At 32.4% G+C, this 18921-nt stretch overlaps 1 pseudogene; it reads left to right on the top strand.

Moving 5' to 3' along the window:
* Positions 1-13571: 13571 nt before the first annotated feature.
* LOC113760181 lies at positions 13572-15767 on the top strand (annotated as a pseudogene).
* The last annotated feature ends 3154 nt before the right edge of the window (positions 15768-18921 follow it).

Consider the following 18921-nt stretch of genomic DNA (forward strand, 5'->3'; position numbering starts at 1 on the left):
CAAATGCTATAGAGTTGAGAGATGCATGTTTGGAAATGGAATTTTTAATTTAGCTATATAAGATATATAAATATGCTGGAAAGAAGTCTGTGTTTAATGAGAAATTCGTTCGAGTAAAGATAGTAGACAAGCTTGGTAACTTATTTTCAAGATAACTTTTTCAAAGTTGCTCTAAATTGTGTTACTAAAAAACATTGTGGATGTTGTTTTGTTGCTCTCTCTCCCTTTCTCGCTTCTTTCTATTTGGTGAAACTTCTGCAACTAAACATACACCATGTCTTGTATGACTCAGAATATTTTGCTTTCATTTGATAAAATTTGCAATCCTGACATGGGTAGGAATTAAAACCCAAATCATTAGGAGGAGTCACAAGAGTTCAAACCGCTTGATCCACTGGTCATTCCTATTTTTGATTTAGTGCAATAGTAAAATAAAAAAACTCCTCTACCTGCCTTGTATAAATTCCAATAATTGAGAATCAAAATCTATACCACCTCCTCAATCATCTAGACCCATTAAGATGTGTCCTATCCTGTTGTACAATTTCGAGCACATCTAAACAGTAAACTTAAAACGTATTTAGCTTTTTGTATCCAAACTTAAGAAAAGATGTAGCATATAGCTAGTCATCAGCAAGTTAGTTCGTTCTTTCCGTAAGTTTTCTATGTACATGCAGATACGGGTCTTTGTGGGATTTGGGGCAGGGACGGTCATCAGAAAGACTGTCCCTGAACGGTCCCCTCACAAAACTGAAGAAGTGGTTATTATGCATCCACGTCGACAGGTAGAAAAAAGGCATCAAAACGACACCATTTAATTAGCAAGTTTCAAAAAAAATATTAATTTCAAAAACACCAACATAAACGGTGTTATTTGGGAACAGAATTGTTAAAATATGAAATTTGAACTAAAAATTTGAATTCAAAACTGATTTTGAAAACAAACCCGGGAAAACCTTGACAAAAAAGAAGGTTTTCATTTTAGTTCTTTGAAGGTATAGTGGAAAGAGAAGAATGGTGAGAAATACCAATCTATCTCCAGAGAAGAGAGGGCAAAAATAGCAAATGCAGATTTGTGTACCAAATTAGGGTTAGAAAGTCTTGCTGTGGTGGGTTTTAAATGTTGATAATTTGGACCTCCACCCATAACTAGAACGGCAAGGGTACGAGCAAATATAAACACCAAAGCAATCATAGTATTTGCATCGACATCGCTTCCAAGAAGTGATCTAAACTGGAAAAGGCTATTGCAGTTGTAGCATACAATAATGGCCAAGACAGTTGACATTATAACAGGGTGAACAAATAGTTACAACAATGCGGCGGACATTGATGAAGGTAATGATGCTGATTATCATATGAATTGGATAGAAATTGTAGTGGTAGCAATGTTAGTAGAAACTAATATTTAAATGAAAAAGAAGTTATGCTCTATTTGTCCAGCGTGTCTGTTTGATTGTACACATTGTTACCCAAGAAGAACAGTGCGTTCATTTGCTTGTACAAGTGAAAAATCATTGCTATCATAATGTTAATATATAAGTGTTGTTAATGGGATTAAATCTTGGATATGTAGATGTAAGATCAAAAATAGCAAATATATACATGTGGTGTTTATACACAACGTTAGAAAATATTCACAATGTGTTTCATGAGTATTACATTGAGTTTTGGTATATGTACAAGTATGTCTTGTTAGAGCACTATTTAGTCATCATGTTGCTATATGATAATTTTAAGAGTAACACACGTGGTTAGAATTATTATAATAATGGTTATGTTGTACATACTAGGGTATTCTGTTGCATAATCGGATTGAGAGACACCATAATTTGTACATTATAGTTGCCTCTTCTCTTACTTGTGCATTCTATGAAAAAATTTTATTATTCAGCAGTTTTTTTGTGATTCTATTATCTCTTTGTTCCTATATATGCCACATGTTTGGATATTCTTTGCTAGATAGTTTCTTTTGTAATGCATAACAATCATCTTTAGTTGCCTTTATGCAAGTTTGCTTATCTTTTGGAAAGATTCTTCCAATTATATATATTTAATATTATGGGTACAAAATTAAACTCTAATTGTTAGAATTTTCCCTTGTATGGTTTGGCATATTAATTAGGTACGAGAAAAGTAGATCTGAACAGAAAGCAATAGTTTTTTTTTCGCTTATTCTTCTTGATGGCTGAAAATGTAGCATACACTAGTAGCTCTAGAGTAAAGCAGTTTTTGAGGAATGAATTATAGTCCTCATTTCTTCTGCATCCTATGTTGGTTTATTTGGGCTTATCTCTTTTGATTCTGGTCGGATTTAGGTTCTTAGGATGCTCAATTTCTTAATTGATAGTTTGGATTCAGTTGTCATGAGTCCTTAACTGCAATGTACTATAACTTATGTTAGAGTTTTGATTCTACATGGTCTAAGATAGCATGTACAAGGTATGCATGCAATTATACACTCTGTTATGGAATGTTTACATAATATTGATGAATTTATACACTCTAAACAAAAGAAATTCATGTAGTGGAATGCTTGAAATGGACAGAAGACGAGCCTTCACAAATTGGAATGGAGTTTGATATAGAAGACAAAGCGTATAACTTCGACAATAAAAATGGATTTGCCACGAAATTTAGTGTTCGATAGGACTACTTAAACAAAGACAAGGATGGAGTTACCACATGTTGGAGCTAAAGTTGGAGCATAACTATCTGTTGCTAAGATGGCTCTCTATTGCCGGCACTATCTTGGGCGAAAGAGAACAAAACAAGTTGTATGGAGTTCGGGTGTTAAGTTCAAAACTTTAAAGGCAGTGCTCCAGGCATTTGTAATTCTTCGGACAAATGTACTAGTTGATTTCAAAATTGAGACCATTTCCTGCATTCTTAGAATTTAGTTGATTTTAGCATTGTTACATCTATATTCAAAATTTTCACAAATTGTTATAATATATAAAAAAAATTGGACAGTGCCAATTGGTAGAGGTCAATTATTATTCAGCATGTTTGCTGTAACCATATAAATTACAGAGTAAACTATGTGAATGTTGGGCAATATTGCTATTATTCACTTTCCTGCCCACTGTTTATTTTTCGGATTGTTGATTAAATTAGCGAATCATGTCATGGATAGTATAATGCTATTTCAATAAGTTGTTAGATACAGTGCATGACATGTACAACTAAACAATAACTATGTGATATTCTATCCAGTGTTGATATGGGTCACAGACATGGTAATTGCATCACTGTTATGAGAAATTACAAATAGTTACCTATGTATTATAACTTATTGGTAAGCCATTACACCTTTGAGGAATGATTGTAATCAATGGCATACAACCTTTGCCAGTAATGATTTTCATAAGATATGTAAGAATCAGAAAGTGCCACATGACTATGAGTCAATAATAATTGAGACGTACAAGTAATAGTTGTATATAACATCTATGTCACTCAAACATACAAGCAATTGAAATTGAGTTACTACCTGTTACAAAATTAGAACACCCTCTAAAGAGATTTGGGGCAGGGATAGTTGTCAAATCAATTGTCCGTGAACGGCATAACTCTCTCTGCACAAATTGTAAGTCCTCCTTAACTACTCGTACATCTTTATAACAGAGATGTGATATTTTGTTACTATTCATATGAGTCTCATATATAATATTTGTGTCTCTGTTGTTAAATTTTACAAATAGTTTATATAAAGCTATACCTTGTTCAAAAAATATTATATCATTCAGAATAGTTGTTACTAACAACTGTTGGTGCCCAAGATCCCCATCAAAGATGGCTGTCAGTCCTCATCTTCCAATAGAATTTAAGAAATGTTGAGTCTAACCATATTTATAGTAGTAGAAAATATGCATAAGATATAACCATGAGTTAGCATGATGAACTAGAAATCGACTCATCGATAACAATCTGATGAGAATGGAGTTCGACCACTATGTATATGTTGGCCAAAGTTGTTGTTTGAGGCATCGGTAAATCAACCGTATAGAATTTAGAGAGAATTATAAAATTGTTACAAATTATTAAATATTATTCATATTCATGTTGATTGAATTTGCAAATTGTAGAAAGTGGACAAGGAATGAATGTAACATTGTCTGAACTGATTGTAAGATAATGTCAACTATTTGTATAAGTACATAATAGATACGCGATTATTATGCATGAAACCCACAGAAACAGCTGCTAAATTTATCACACTTATATTGTGAATTTGTACAAGCAATTAATAAGGAGTTACAACTTGTTTAGGTAATGTTACAATGATCAGAAACAATTTATTTCATTTTAAATTAGGAATCCTAAATTGCTTGACTCCAGATGCTCCCTCATCTATGCCTTCATCATCGTTTTCATCGGAATCATCTTCTTCGGCATCTTTGTCGTCATCCCTTTCTTTTTCACATTCATATTCAGAATTTTTGTCGTTTGATTTTAGATTTGCAACCTTTGTTTCCTGTAGTGATTTTTTCCCTTTGTTCGTTGATTTGGGCTTGCTGGATGATGCTTTGGCCTTGGTATGCAAAGTATCTTCAATCTTTAGAATCCTATATGACATTTGGTAGCCAAATTAAACAACTCCTAAGCTAGCATTTCTCCAATCTCGATCTCCTTCATGTCATCTGTAACAATTTTGGACCAAAAAAAAAAATTTGTTTAATTGCTTAAGATTTTTACCCAGCATTCATAATACACTATAAAATCATGATAAGTACATTTAACCTAATACATACATATTAGAACCTACATTTATCCAATCAATTTTAATCCCATAGATTGGTACTATAGAAATACGTACTACTTTACAAACATGGGATAACAAATTATCAATTTAATAGTGTGTGCACTTTTCTCTTTCTTTTATTTATTTCCCTTCCACTGTAAATCCCGCCGACCTTGCTTTAACATGATTATGTTAATTGATTATTAAGTTACAATTGAATGAAAGTGTTTGTCTAGTGTCACTATTTATTCACCGATAATAATAATTATCCAACATGATGTACAGATCTTGCAACCATTTTCTACAACTAAGTAAGGCACAATAAACACTATGCACACTTAGTCTAACACATATAAATTAAAATCTATACTTGTACCAATTGACTTTTAAACAATCCACTTCAACTACTAGACTGCTATTGTATGAACAGGTACCAACTTTCAAACACAAGATAACAACCACTATTAATGTTCAATATGTCCACTTTCCTCCCTGCCTTCCTTTTATTTTTTTTTCCCTTCAATGTGACCTTTCTTTAACATTATTATGTTAATTGATTACTAATTTACAATTACATGAATATATTTTTCACTATCACTATGTATTCACAAAAAGTAACAGGTGTCCAACATAATGTACGGACACACTACTAATAAAACATCTCGTAACTCTTTTATTACACTAAGTGGGTCACATTCAACAATATGTACATTCGACCTAACACATACAAATTGACATTTATATTCATACCAATCAAGTTTGAAATAATTTATTTCACCTACTACACTGCTATAGTATGATTGACTATTAATTTTCAAATATGAGGTACTACCCATTGATGTCTAATAGTGTATGCACTTTCCTCCCTCTTTTAGCTTTTATGCATAGTTGGTAGGCCATCTTGTAATCTATCATAATTTTTTCACTTTTTTTACCTTTACTCTTAATGTATACCTCGTACTACTTCAACGTAATCGGTCATAAACACCCAATAATACTATGCACATCATAAGGCGTTCCTGCTTATCCACCCATACAGAACAAAAAAAAAATTTGACTTCAAAATTTCCTTGTTATTTTATCAACCTAAAATCTCCCGTACCTATTTAGTTCATATAATGATTACACTATTGCTATTAATGCAAGAGTTACGACCCCTGTTTATCCCCTCCTAACAACTCCTTCTACTAATTGGTTTGGAAGTTCTCCTTTTCTTTTTTGCAAACACTTGGTGTGCAAAATTTATCTCTACTTTACTCTCCCATATGGGCCATGAACAGATCTGATTTCTAACATACATAGGGTTTCCACAATCATGATATAAAATCATGGGATGCCATTCACGAAACAATGAAAATTATGTCATTGGCTTGCAATATTGTTACCTGTAGGGTTTACGTAGATGCGATTGGGTGTCATTGCTTCGGACTCCGTCATCTTTAGCTTCATTGTTTGGTCCTAACTTTCCTCAAGTCTTTATAGATATTAGGCCTCCAAGACTTTCTCCTTCAATAGGTAGTTCTTCCTTTTCCTAAGTATATTTTGACTGCTCTTCTTCCTTCCCTTGTCTACCACTTTCCTACTCACTGATTGTATTTTGCTTCAGTTCTAAAGTTGTGGATGAATATTGACAACATTTTGGAGGGAGACTAAAAAGAGTTTTTTGTTTGAAGAATTGAAATGAATAGTCATAACGAGTCAATTTGGGCGGGAATTTGTGGAATAGAGTTTCAATGGTTGGTAACGGAGGCGTTAGGCTCACACATGTTTTTTAGTAATTTTTTCCCTACTCACTAATCAAAACGACTCTGTTTTGAACCTTGTCAACGTGGATTGATGTTGGCCACTTCTTCAGTTTTGTGAGGGGACCGTTCAGGGACGGTCTTTCTGATGACCGTCCTTGCCCCAAATCCGTCTTTGTGATATGTAGCAATTGTGGGGTTCATGGTGCATTCCGTGTGAGGTGGAATGAGAAAGGTGGCAAATTTTGGGTATCTCATGGTATCGTGATTCAGTTTAGAAGTCTGCAGGTAAAAATGCTGCCGAAGAATAAAGTGATCACAAATTGATTACAGTTGGAAAATGGAGACTGATGTACTACTACAAAGAGCATCGTGTTGATGATATATATATATATATATATATACACACACATGTATGTATGTATAGATATAGTGAACGATGTCTTGAAGACATTTTAACTTGATTTTGACGTTGAAGAGTCAGTATTTTAACTCCAAGAAGACTTGATATCACTCCAAGAAATTATGGAAAACTATAAAAATTACTCTACTTATTGACCAAAATTTAAAAATAAAAATTACTCTACTTATTCTACAATAACACATCCCAAAAACATTCCAAAACACTCTCAATACAAATAATTTCAAATACACCTAACCAAATATATATATATATATATATATATATATATATATACAAAAGCTAAAAAAAATCAAATACAGCTAACGAAAAAAAATAAAAAAAATAACAAATTCTATTACCTCTTTCTTCTTTTACTTACCATCCGCCACCACCATCACCCCTTCTCCTCCTCCATCACTGCCACCGCCCTTGCCCCTCCCTCCTCTTCTCTATATTAGAGGACAAAGGGACAGTGGAGGAGCCAGGATTGGCGGGGAGATGGCGGGTGGTGGTGAAAAATTAATAAAATTTAAAAATAGTTCAAAATACATTCCAAAAAACACTAAATCCATGTCAACCATCTACACTGAATAGTAGTTTTTAAAATACATTGCTATAGAACGGTATATAAAAAATTATCCACAAAGCTCCCGGAACTAAATTCACCATTCCTTTCTCTTTTTTAACATTGCAAAGTGAACAAAAGCCATAGTTACATGTGCAACAAATACTCTAGCTACAAAGAATGGTGAACAAAAGCCATAGTTACCATTCTCTTTTTTTAAAATGATCCACAAAGCTCCCGGAACCAAATTCACCATTCTTTTCTCTTTTTTAACATTGCAAAGTGAATAAAAGCCATAGTTACATGTGCAACAAATACTCTAGCTACAAAGGAAAAAGCAGAAAAATCACAAACTCTGTCAACATATTGCTCTTACTGTAGGTGTTGTCGATCAAAATCATATAGAAGAACCAATTTATGTGATATATATTAATTTGGTAAGCAAAGGATCTATGTGCACATTCTGTGCACACTATAACGTTTAAAAATCCAAAAAGGGGAGACTGACTTTCTGTGAAGTTTTCTTGCTTATAGTAACATTCTTAATTTTCTTTTTTTTTTCAATAATAATTTTGCCCTTCTCACGTGAGTTCACAAGACATTTTCCATTGATCATGAACGGTAATTTTGCAATAGAATTTAACGAGATCCACGGGTATATTGAGCTATTTATTAGTACATTGAGGATCCTTAATATTTTTTTAGACATTTATTAATCTTCAAGGATGGTGAAACATCAGAATCGACCAATATTCATGAGAACAAGTGAGGTTTTAGTATGTTGAGGATCCTTAATATCTTTTTAGACATTATTAATCCTCAAGGATGATAAAACATTAGAATCGACTAATAGTCATGAGAGCAAGTGAGAAAAAATCAATGTTAAGGAGTATCGTTTAAAACACACTTTACATTGAATGGGTTTATTGTCATTAATATTGGGCCCTATTAGACACGTATTTTCATTAATCAAACTGTGATGGTGTTAATTTGCGGTAAATGATTGTGACAAAAAATTTCTTCAAGAACGCAAAATTGTAGGTCACGACGAAAATTCTTCAATTGTTGTCAAACAATGGCTATATCATGTTGCAAAGTTTTAAACGGTTTAGAATTGTATTAAGACCACGGTAAATAGTAAATAAAATTTGTTATAATTATTTCTAAAAATTCCAAAATCATGATATGTCTGTGCCAAAGAACAATTGTCACCGAATAAATATAAAGCATTGGCCACAATAGTATCTATATCTATATGTATTGCAGAGTGGGTTTTTAGGAAAGAGCCTCTCAATAGTTTCCAAACTTCTCATTTTTTTTTCTAGATTTTTGTATTTATTTTAATACATAAAAAGTAGTGGGTTATAACCAACCCTATCACTAGTCAAATTTAAAATTTAAAACTTTCCCACTATCTACTTCATAAACCGTTTATAATTTGTTATTTATACTTTAAATCCTTTTTAGTCCTTAATTAAAGATAAATGCTCATTCGTATGCTATTTTAATACAATTTTACATTTTTATAATTAAGAAATATTTATCACTAAACTAATCCTATAACCACCCCTACAAATGACATTTCCAAATTACAATCATGTTTCAAAAAAATCACAAATGTGCAACTAAATGTAAAGTTGAGGGGGTAAAGTGCAACTAAATGTAAAGTTAAGGGGCTTCCTATATTTAACCCTAAAAAAATCGCAAGAACGGAACAATTTTTTTTTTGCCCTTTAGGATGGCCGGACATCCATGTGCAGTGACCAAAAAACTTTCCCTTTCTTAAAGAACGTAAGATTTCCAATTTATTTATTTTTTAAAAAGGAATAGGGCTGTTTCAAATCCAAAAAAAAAAAAGAAACAAACCCAGGTTCCTCCATTGTTATGATTTTTTTCGCCATTATTCTAAGAAATTTGCTAAATTGAGTTCTTTAGGGCAAAGAATGAGATGTGTGACCAGTCCCTTTTTTTTTTAATTTGCGTGACCAGCCTATTCTTTACAAAAGTTTAAATTTTTTAAAAAGTATACAAAAATTAGGGGAGATAATATTAGGAGTTTATAGTAAATTTACCACACTTCTGGTGTGGTTTTCGCCTGTCCAATATCATGAAAGAATAGAATAAGCCATTATCAATTATTACACGCTAAGTAGAATTTAGAAGCATACAACATGATTAAGAAACAACAGAACCAATTAGGACTAGATTTTGACCCAACCCTATCACCAGTCAAATTTAAAATTTAAAACTTTCCCACTATCTACTTCATAAACCGTTTATAATTTCTTATTTATACTTTAAATCCTTTTTACTCCTTAATTAAAGACAAATGCTCATTCGTATGCTATTTTAATACAATTTTACATTTTATAATTAAGAAATATTTATCACTAAACTAATCCTATAACCACCCCTACAAATGAGATTTCCAAATTACAATCACGTTTCAAAAAAATCACAAATGTGCAACTAAATGTAAAGTTGAGGGGGTAAAGTGTAACTAAATGTAAAGTTAAGGGGCTTACTATATTTAACCCTAAAAAAAATTGCAAGAACGGAACAATTGTTTTTTTTTTTCCCTTTAGGATGGCCGGACATCCATGTGCAGTGACCAAAAAATTTTCCCTTTCTTAATGAACGTAAGATGGCCAGTTTATTTATTTTTTAAAAAGGAATAGGGCTGTTTCAGATCCCAAAAAAAAAAAAAAGAAACAAACCCAGGTTCCTCCATTGTTATGATTTTTTTCACCATTATTCTAAGAAATTTGCTAAATTGAGTTCTTTAGGGCAAAGAATGAGATGTGTGACTAGTCCCTTTTATTTTTCTTATTTGCATGACCAGCCTATTGTTGCCAAAAGTTTAAATTTTTTAAAAAGCATACAAAAATTAGGGGAGATAATATTAGGAGTTTACAGTAAATTTACCACACTTCTGGTGTGGTTTTCGCCTGTCCAATACCACGAAAGAATAGAATAAATCATTATCAATTATTACACGCTAAGTAGAATTTGGAAGCATGATCAAGAAACAGAAGAACCAATTAGGACTAGATTTTGACCCCAAAAAAAATTAGGACTAGATGCCACTGGCACGTTGCCGTAACTTGCAATGCCAATTAGGACTATTTAGCATTTTTTTTTGCAAGGAATTAGGACACGGTAAAGCTTATTTAGGCAAACTTTACCACATCGGTGATTTGAATATACTATCAAATTATTGAATATACTACAAATTCTATAATCATGCTCGCATTTTCCCCATATTTTCCCCACGTTTCCCACTCCAATTAAGAGTCCTCCAATTTAAGAAATGTTTATCTCTTAACTAATCCTACAACCGCTCCTAAAAATCCTATAATTATGCTCACATTTTCCCTACATTTCCCCCACTTTTCCACTCCAATTAAGAGTCATCCAATTTAAGAATTCCACTCCAATTAAAAGTCCTCCAAAACATAGCATCCTCATTCAATTTTCTTGCGTGCTCACTCCAATTAAGAGAACTTTCTTGCATTTTTCCCAAGAACTTATTATCTCCTTCAACTTTTTTATGGTATCCATCTTAACTCTTAACCTAATTTCACTATAGAACATGCCCGCTTACAAGCATTTCAATGACAGCTAAATTTCAAACTCGCAAGATTGCAAAGGAGGGAACATTTGTTTAGATAACGAAACGTACACCGCAATGATTCCACACAGCAGTTCGAAAAGTTTCAGCAACTTTGCGTTGACGAAAGAGAAATCTCACATCAAATTCGAACGACAAAATCCCAACTACACCGATTAAAACGTCGTTCGCATCAAATTAGAAATTCCGGTACTGTTTATTCTTTAAACAATTGCATTTCCATTGTTTTTTTAAATATTATTCTCAATAATGTAATATTTTCGATTGATTATTGCTGTTATTGTCTTTCGTCTTTAAATAGAAGTGAAATGTTAGGTAATAGGTCATCCTTTTAGACTTATTTTCTCATGATTCAATAACAACTTATTATGCAATAGTAAGCATAAAAATTTATTTTATAGTCAGAGCAATAGATGTCCATCACTGTTTTTATGTCATCTTTTTTCCCTATGACACAAGTATTGGTATTTGACTTTTAATATAACCAAATTCCCTCCAGATACAAAAATGATGGAATTTGATATAAGAAATTTCTTTCGATAGAAAATTTACATTTTCAGATTGTTTGCGACTTAGTTAGGATTCTTGGAGTTCGATAATTATGTATAGTATTTGATATTGTCATGATGACAGTTTGCGTACCTTTAGGCCAAAAGAGTTAATGTTTCTTATCACAAAAAGATTGTCATTATCTGATTCTTTGTCACTTTGGTCTACATTGATTGTAATGATGTGGTCGACACTGTTGTTAGGTAATTAATTTCGTGTACTTTTAATTTCAACATATTTTTTTGTATTGTATATAACATTTTATTCGTCAAACAGATATAATGTTAACATACAAATAAGAGATTCCAGTGGTAACATATATCTTAATCTACAAGACAGACATGCACGATTCGTATTTAGTTGTGATGTTTCTTATCTCAGAGAATTACAAAGGAAGGTATAATTTCTTGATATATATATATTTTTTATAATGCTATTTATAAACTATGTAAAAAAATATACTAATTTTGAATTTCGTACGTACTTAATTTTCAGGAAAATAGTGATATGTTGTTCAACCAACGAATCAATTCATGCAAAGATCGTGCATTTTCATTTGTAGCACGCACTTCACAAAATTCAACAGAATTAATTAAATCACCAATTTTGGCTTTCGTACTAAAAATTGATTGGTGTGAAGAGTGTTCACAACTTCATGCAAGATTATCAAATCGAATGCATAATATTTGGAAGTATTTCATTTTAACAACATTCAATTACATTCATTTTTATTCATATATCATTCATTTTCTAATATAAATTTTTATTATTTTTTCAGAATCTATCTTCCGAAAAAAGGCAGTTCTTGAATGATATACACATTCTATCATATTTCAAACTATTGTTGGGCAGATATTACATTTTAATTGTGTTGGTACAATTTTTTAACCTTTTTTTTAACCACTTTATTTTCATTTTTTCCAATAATGTCAGCACCGTGCGTAGCATGGGTATTCACACTAGTAATGAAGTAAAACTCCTCCAGTTTCAATGGTGTGCTTAAGAAATTAAAGGGTTAGCTCTTTTTCAGATTTTTTGTGTTGGTCTTACTGTTTCAGTTATGAATGGACAAAAATGCCATTTAAATCTAACTGGATTTAATTCTAAAGTCACCGGGAGTTCTTAAAGTATACAGTTTTAATTATTCAAGGATCAATCAAAAACAAAATTTAAATGAGGGGTTAAAAGTAAACAATGGCAATAATTTAGAGGTTCCACAAATTTTTTACCCAACAATTTAGAATGGTTCTACGTGATTAACAATATATATATATTTACAATAGTTTGAATCCAAAAAACATTTGGATTTCTAGTTCCACATAAATTAGTTTTATTTCTCATATACACCAGATCCCAACAATACTAGGAGAGATTTATGATCTCATCCTGAAAGAAATTGGATTTTGTCGCTCAGCAAACATACTAGGAGATTGGTACTCTAATTCTAAAGTGAATAGAATCCTATTGGTGCCTATTCAGCACTATCAATCATGGGAACTTTATACATCAGCAATTCAAATCGTATTTTTTCCTTGTTAAGTTGTTATACATACTAGTATAACAAGGAAATTGGTATACATACTAGTATAACAATTCTAATCCTAGTATGTTTCCTTGTCAAACATAGTATAACAAGGAAATTGTAATACATACTAGTATAACAATTCTAATCCTAGTATTTTTCCCTTGTCAAACATACTAGGAGATTGGTACTCTAATCCTAAAGTGAATGGAATCCTATTGGTGCCTATATATTCAGCACTATCAATCATGGGAACTTTATACATCAACAATTCAAATCGTATTTTTTCCTTGTTATCTTCCAATAAACAATGGCTACGAGGGGTCAACATATCTCCATTATTTGTCTCGGTTTCTTCTTAATTCTTCTTCTTTTACATCCTCATGGTTGCACTGCAAGAAAATTCAGAGGTACCATGGCCGGTTTTATGAATGTTGAAAAAGCAGCTGAACTGGGAAGGCTGTATCACCTTGACAAGATATATCAGCTCGGTGACTCAATTTCTGATACTGGAAACCTTGTTTTAGAGAGTCCCCATGGAAGTGGTTTCTTGTTCACTAGACCCCCTTATGGCGAGACAACGTTTGGGAAACCTACTGGTCGATGTTCTAATGGGCTCCTCATGGTTGACTATTTCGGTATGCACCAAAAATAATTCCAAACTACTTTTTATTATTACTGTTTTTTTTTTGTAGTTGAGAATTTTCTCGCAATTTGCCTCTTATAACTTTATTTATGTTTACAACCATTATTCTTCCTTTTTTTTTTAATTTACAACGATATCTTCCTATTTCTGGTTGAGGCTATGTGAATTTCTGTTTCTTTGGTTTGTCAAATTTTTAACCTAATTCTATTTTTTTATTTTCCCAAGCTCTTCTAGATCTTTTTTTTGTTTAATTTTTTTTATATGTGATATCTAATTAAGGATCAAAAGTTTAAATCTACTGAAAAAATTAAACGAGCAGAACCATCATCTAATCAGGCTTGATGTGTGTTACGTGAATATCATGAAAATTAACATGCTTAATTACTCTAGAAAATTTATGCAAAAGTAAGAGAGATTAAAATGGAGAGGGCAGATTAAATCCCAATTTCATAACGTTTAAATCAGTTTTCTTATTACAAAAAATTAACAAGTGGATATATATGTTTTTATGAGGAAAAAAGTTTTTCAAACAAGGCAGAATTCCAATTAATTCTTTTGAGGAAAAACTAGGCCTAATTTTTCTTGTAGAACGTCCGTATTTTGGTTCTTTTTTTTTTTAATACTCCTAATCGTATTAGCAACTAAGATTGTTGAACATTGTTTAACAGCAACAGCATTTGGTCTTCCATACCTCGAACCTTACAAGAAAGCTCATGCAAACTTCAAACATGGGGTAAACTTTGCTGTTGCTGGAGCTACTGCTCTATCAGAAGAGGCATTGAAAGCTAAAAACATTACAAATCCAGCAACCAATAGTTCCCTTAGCGTGCAATTGGAATGGATGGCTTCCCACTTCAACTCCACTTGTCACACCAAAGAAGGTTAGCAAATTAATTTAACTTTTTAGCACAGATCAAGAATATATTAAGGTAACAATTATTGATTATCCTATTTCTTTTTTTGTTAATCTAAACCCTAGGATGTTGGAAAATGCTCAGAAATGCCCTTTTCTTTGTTGGTGAGATTGGAGGCAATGACTATAACTATGGCTTCGTTCAAAGAAAAACCTTGGACGAGTTAACTGGTTTAGTGCCAGATGTTGTCCAAAGTATTACAGATGCTGTTCGGGTGAGTGCTCTCTCTGTTTTTGATTTAATTTCCTTGTTAATTTAATTTCAAGTATGTTTAATTTCTCAAAACTGCTTTTTTTAAAAAAAAAAAATTTCTCAAATTCCTTTTTTTTTTGCAACTGTTCAAAAATGGCATTTTTCATTAGGGGTTTGTTTATATGTACAAATAAAAATTTAACAATCTTATTTTCATCTTGCTAATTTTTGCTGTTTTCAGAGAGTCATTGGTTTTGGGGCAAGACGAGTTATTGTCCCTGGTAACTTCCCAATTGGTTGTCTACCAATTTATCTCAGTAGCTTCCACACAATAACTCAGCAGCATATGACGAAAAACAGTGTCTCAAGGACTTAAACAACTTCGCTGAAATTCACAATGAAGTTCTAAAAGCATCAATCAACGTGTTGAAGAAAGAATATCCCTATGTCGACATTGTCTATGGTGACTACTACAACGCCTACTTGTGGCTCCTGTCTCATGCCAAGCGTCTACGTAAGTTAATTTGTTACCATACCATCATTTTGCCGAAATTTTTTTTAAGTATATATATGTACTAAATTAATTATCTAGCTTAATCCCACAACTTAAAATTTTTGGTTGAAAATTCTTGCAGGATTTGATAGAAATTCTTTACAAAAGGCTTGTTGTGGAAGTGGATCAGGGCCATACAATTTTGATCCTCGAAAGATGTGTGGGGCTGAAGGAGTTTCTGCATGTCCTAACCCTGATAAATACATAAGCTGGGATGGAATTCATTCAACACAACGAGCATATAAGTACATTGCAGGATATTTGTTGCGCTCCATCTTGCCTCAAATGAGGATGTTTCATCTTTGAGTTGGAGATCATGTCATAGTTTCTGCTAGCTAGTTGTCGTTCAATTCGGCCCGCAGGGGTTCCTTTTCTTTTTTATTCTTTATTTGTTTATTCGATGGTATAACACATTCCATCTTTTACTTTCCCTTGACGTTTTTATTGTTATCAATAACGTTTTTATTTAGATTCAAAATGAAAAGAAGTACTTTGCATTGATCCAGTAGTACTTGGTACTTCAAAGTTTGCTTTTCAGTTTCATTTTGTTGTTGAAAACAGTTCCCCTGGTCTTTTATCGAGGGGGAAATGGGGAATAGTTTGGTTTTAGCCTTAATCTATTTCATGTCTAATTTCTGTGCTCTGCCATGGTTGACATATAGAACTTACGGCCTGCATCCGAATTTGCCTTGGTTATTGTTAAAGCTGAACTGGTTTTTTGCTTCTAGCTAGCTGCATCTGAAATTCCCAGCAATTCTTAGTATATTTATATGCTATCAAGTCGGGTGGCTTTGCATCTGAGTCCGACTCAATAATCTTTAATCAAGCTGCTCAAGTTTGGTTAATATCAATTCAAGTTGAAAAGAGCAGTGGACTCGAATAATTCACAGATTCCTTGGTGACTTAAATTGAGCAACAGTTCGTTCAACTTGAGAAGGGGGTATTGGTAGAAGGGGAAATCAAGTATGTATCTATGTTCACTGGGTTTAGTGAAATATTATTTGATCACACGGGATCGACAGTGCCACTTTTTCAGTGGCAATTCAGTGTCACTTCTATATTTATGCCAAGTATCCTATTTATTTATTTTGGCATGCGTTGTTTATTTAAATTTCTTCTACTATCACGTGATAAGTGGAATTGGCACTGGATTTGGCATCAAATAGTGGCATAGAGGATCCCAACTGATTATTTGTATCCAAGAACTTCGGAGAAAATATGTGTTTGTCCTAGTGTCTTGGTTCAAAAGTTTTTGGGATAATTTCAGAAATCTCTCTTGAGGTTTTTGGCAATTACATTTAGCTCCTTCGAGGTTTTAAAAATTACATACACCTCACTTGTTATTTAAAATGCCAATACTACCCTAAATATTTTAATGAAATTCCCTTATTGGTATGCTTATACTTAGAATCACTTTTAAAATTGTTTTTCATTCTTAAACCTTTTTTTTAAATTTTTTGCCAATAAAACTGTAGAATTACCACTATTACCTCTAGTTTTTATTGTAACCAAATGTCGAACTAGTGATTTTTTTGATGAGTTAACTTTATATGCAATCCAATATTTTTGCTAATATTTGTTTTCTATTTTTTGGTATTAAAATTAATAAAAAATAAAAAATAAATGGCCCAAAAACACTATTAAATTGTGATAATTCCATTACTCGAAAAATTGATAAATTTTAAAATGAATTGTTTCAACATTTTCTTTTCTATCTTATAAATCTAAATCCATAATAAAATATCATTAAAAGTATCCTATCATAGTAATAAAATTATTATTATAGCTATTTATCAAATAGTAGATATGGACATGAAAATTTGACACCTTTTCCTTGTAATTATATTAGATAATCTTATAATTGTATGGGAAAATAAATTAAAACTCATTATACAAGGGCATTTTTGGGTATTCATTTAAAAATTTGACCAAGTTAATATTATTTTAAAGTTTTGTTACTAAAACTATCAAATCAAAGGAGGTAGGTATAATTTTTCAAATCTCTATAGAGCTCAGTGAAATTGTTAGAAACCTCAGGAGAGGTTTCTGAAATTATCCCAAAGTTATATGTACTGAATCGATCCATAGGTAGGCAAAAACTATGGATGATAAAAAAGAACTTGCAAATTTTCTGCAGTAATTAATTCTAACTCAGCCACTATCATAACTAATTATAACCAGGCCGCAGGCTCTTCTTCTTCTTCTTTTTTTTTTGATAAGAAACAAACGGAAAAATTTTATTACTGAGAAACAAACGGATACCACGATTTGTTTGACAAAATTTGGAGGAGCATTCCAAAGAGATTCATAAAGGTTGGCATACTTTGCTCGGTTGGCTGAGATATGCGCAACCTTGTTTGCCTCCCTTGGTATCCATTTGACATCAATACAAAGTTGATCTAGCAAGGCTAAGCGTATATCCTCAAGAATCAAGCCTAAGTTAGACAGGATGTCTTCCTTATCAAGAATGAGTTTGATAATCGAAGCTGCATCTCCCTCCAAAATAAAACTTGGGATCATTAGATTTCTTGCCAAGTAGACCGCTTCCCTAGCAGCATGGGCTTCCGCTATTTCTGCGCTCACCGAACCAACGAATTTCTTTGCAAGGCCAGCTATAAAAGAGCCTTCATGGTCCCGGACCATTGTCCCAATGCCAAAGTTTCTTTGAGCTTAAGTAAAGCCACTTTGACTAGATATTCCTTTTCTATCAAAATAGAGAGGGGGCAATAATCCTCCCTTTTAAAAAAAAAAAAAAACGGGAGGTCATGAAGCCAATACGTTCTACTTACAATTCCTCATGTTTTAGCACCCAACTCAAGAAATTATCACTCCAAGAAAGACTTGAGATCACTCCAAGAAATTATGGGAAATATGGGAAAGTATAAAAATTACTCTACTTATTGACCAAAAAAAATAAAATTACTCTACTTATTGACCAAAAAATATAAAAATTACTCTACTTTTTTTTTTGTTTATTGTCACCATCTATACCTGTTCCTAGGATCACGGGGAACTGACGGGATTGAACCACCATCCGATCATACAAGTGCAAGAGGCACTCATATGGATCTAAAAGAAGTAAAGTTTGAACCCTTGATTTTTCATCTCACAAAGATATGTGGTGGGCAACTACCCTAGAGCTAGTTGGTTATAAAAATTACTCTACTTGAATTAGTGAGTTTGTGAAAGACAAGTTTATTTTTTCAGAGTCTACAATAACATATTCCAAAAACACTCTAAATACAAATAATCTCAAATACACCAAACAATATATATATATATATATATATATATATATACATGACAACAGCTAAAACAAATCAAATACAGCTAACGAAAAAAATAAAAAATATAACAAATTCTGTTATCTCTTTCTTCTTTTACTCACCACCCACCACCACCATCACCCCTTCTTCTCCTCCATCACCATCACCACCCTTGCCCCTCGGTCCTCTAGTAG

The sequence above is a fragment of the Coffea eugenioides genome, chromosome 2 (genome assembly GCF_003713205.1).
Source record: "Coffea eugenioides isolate CCC68of chromosome 2, Ceug_1.0, whole genome shotgun sequence".
In the NCBI taxonomy this organism is placed as follows: Eukaryota; Viridiplantae; Streptophyta; class Magnoliopsida; order Gentianales; family Rubiaceae; genus Coffea; species Coffea eugenioides.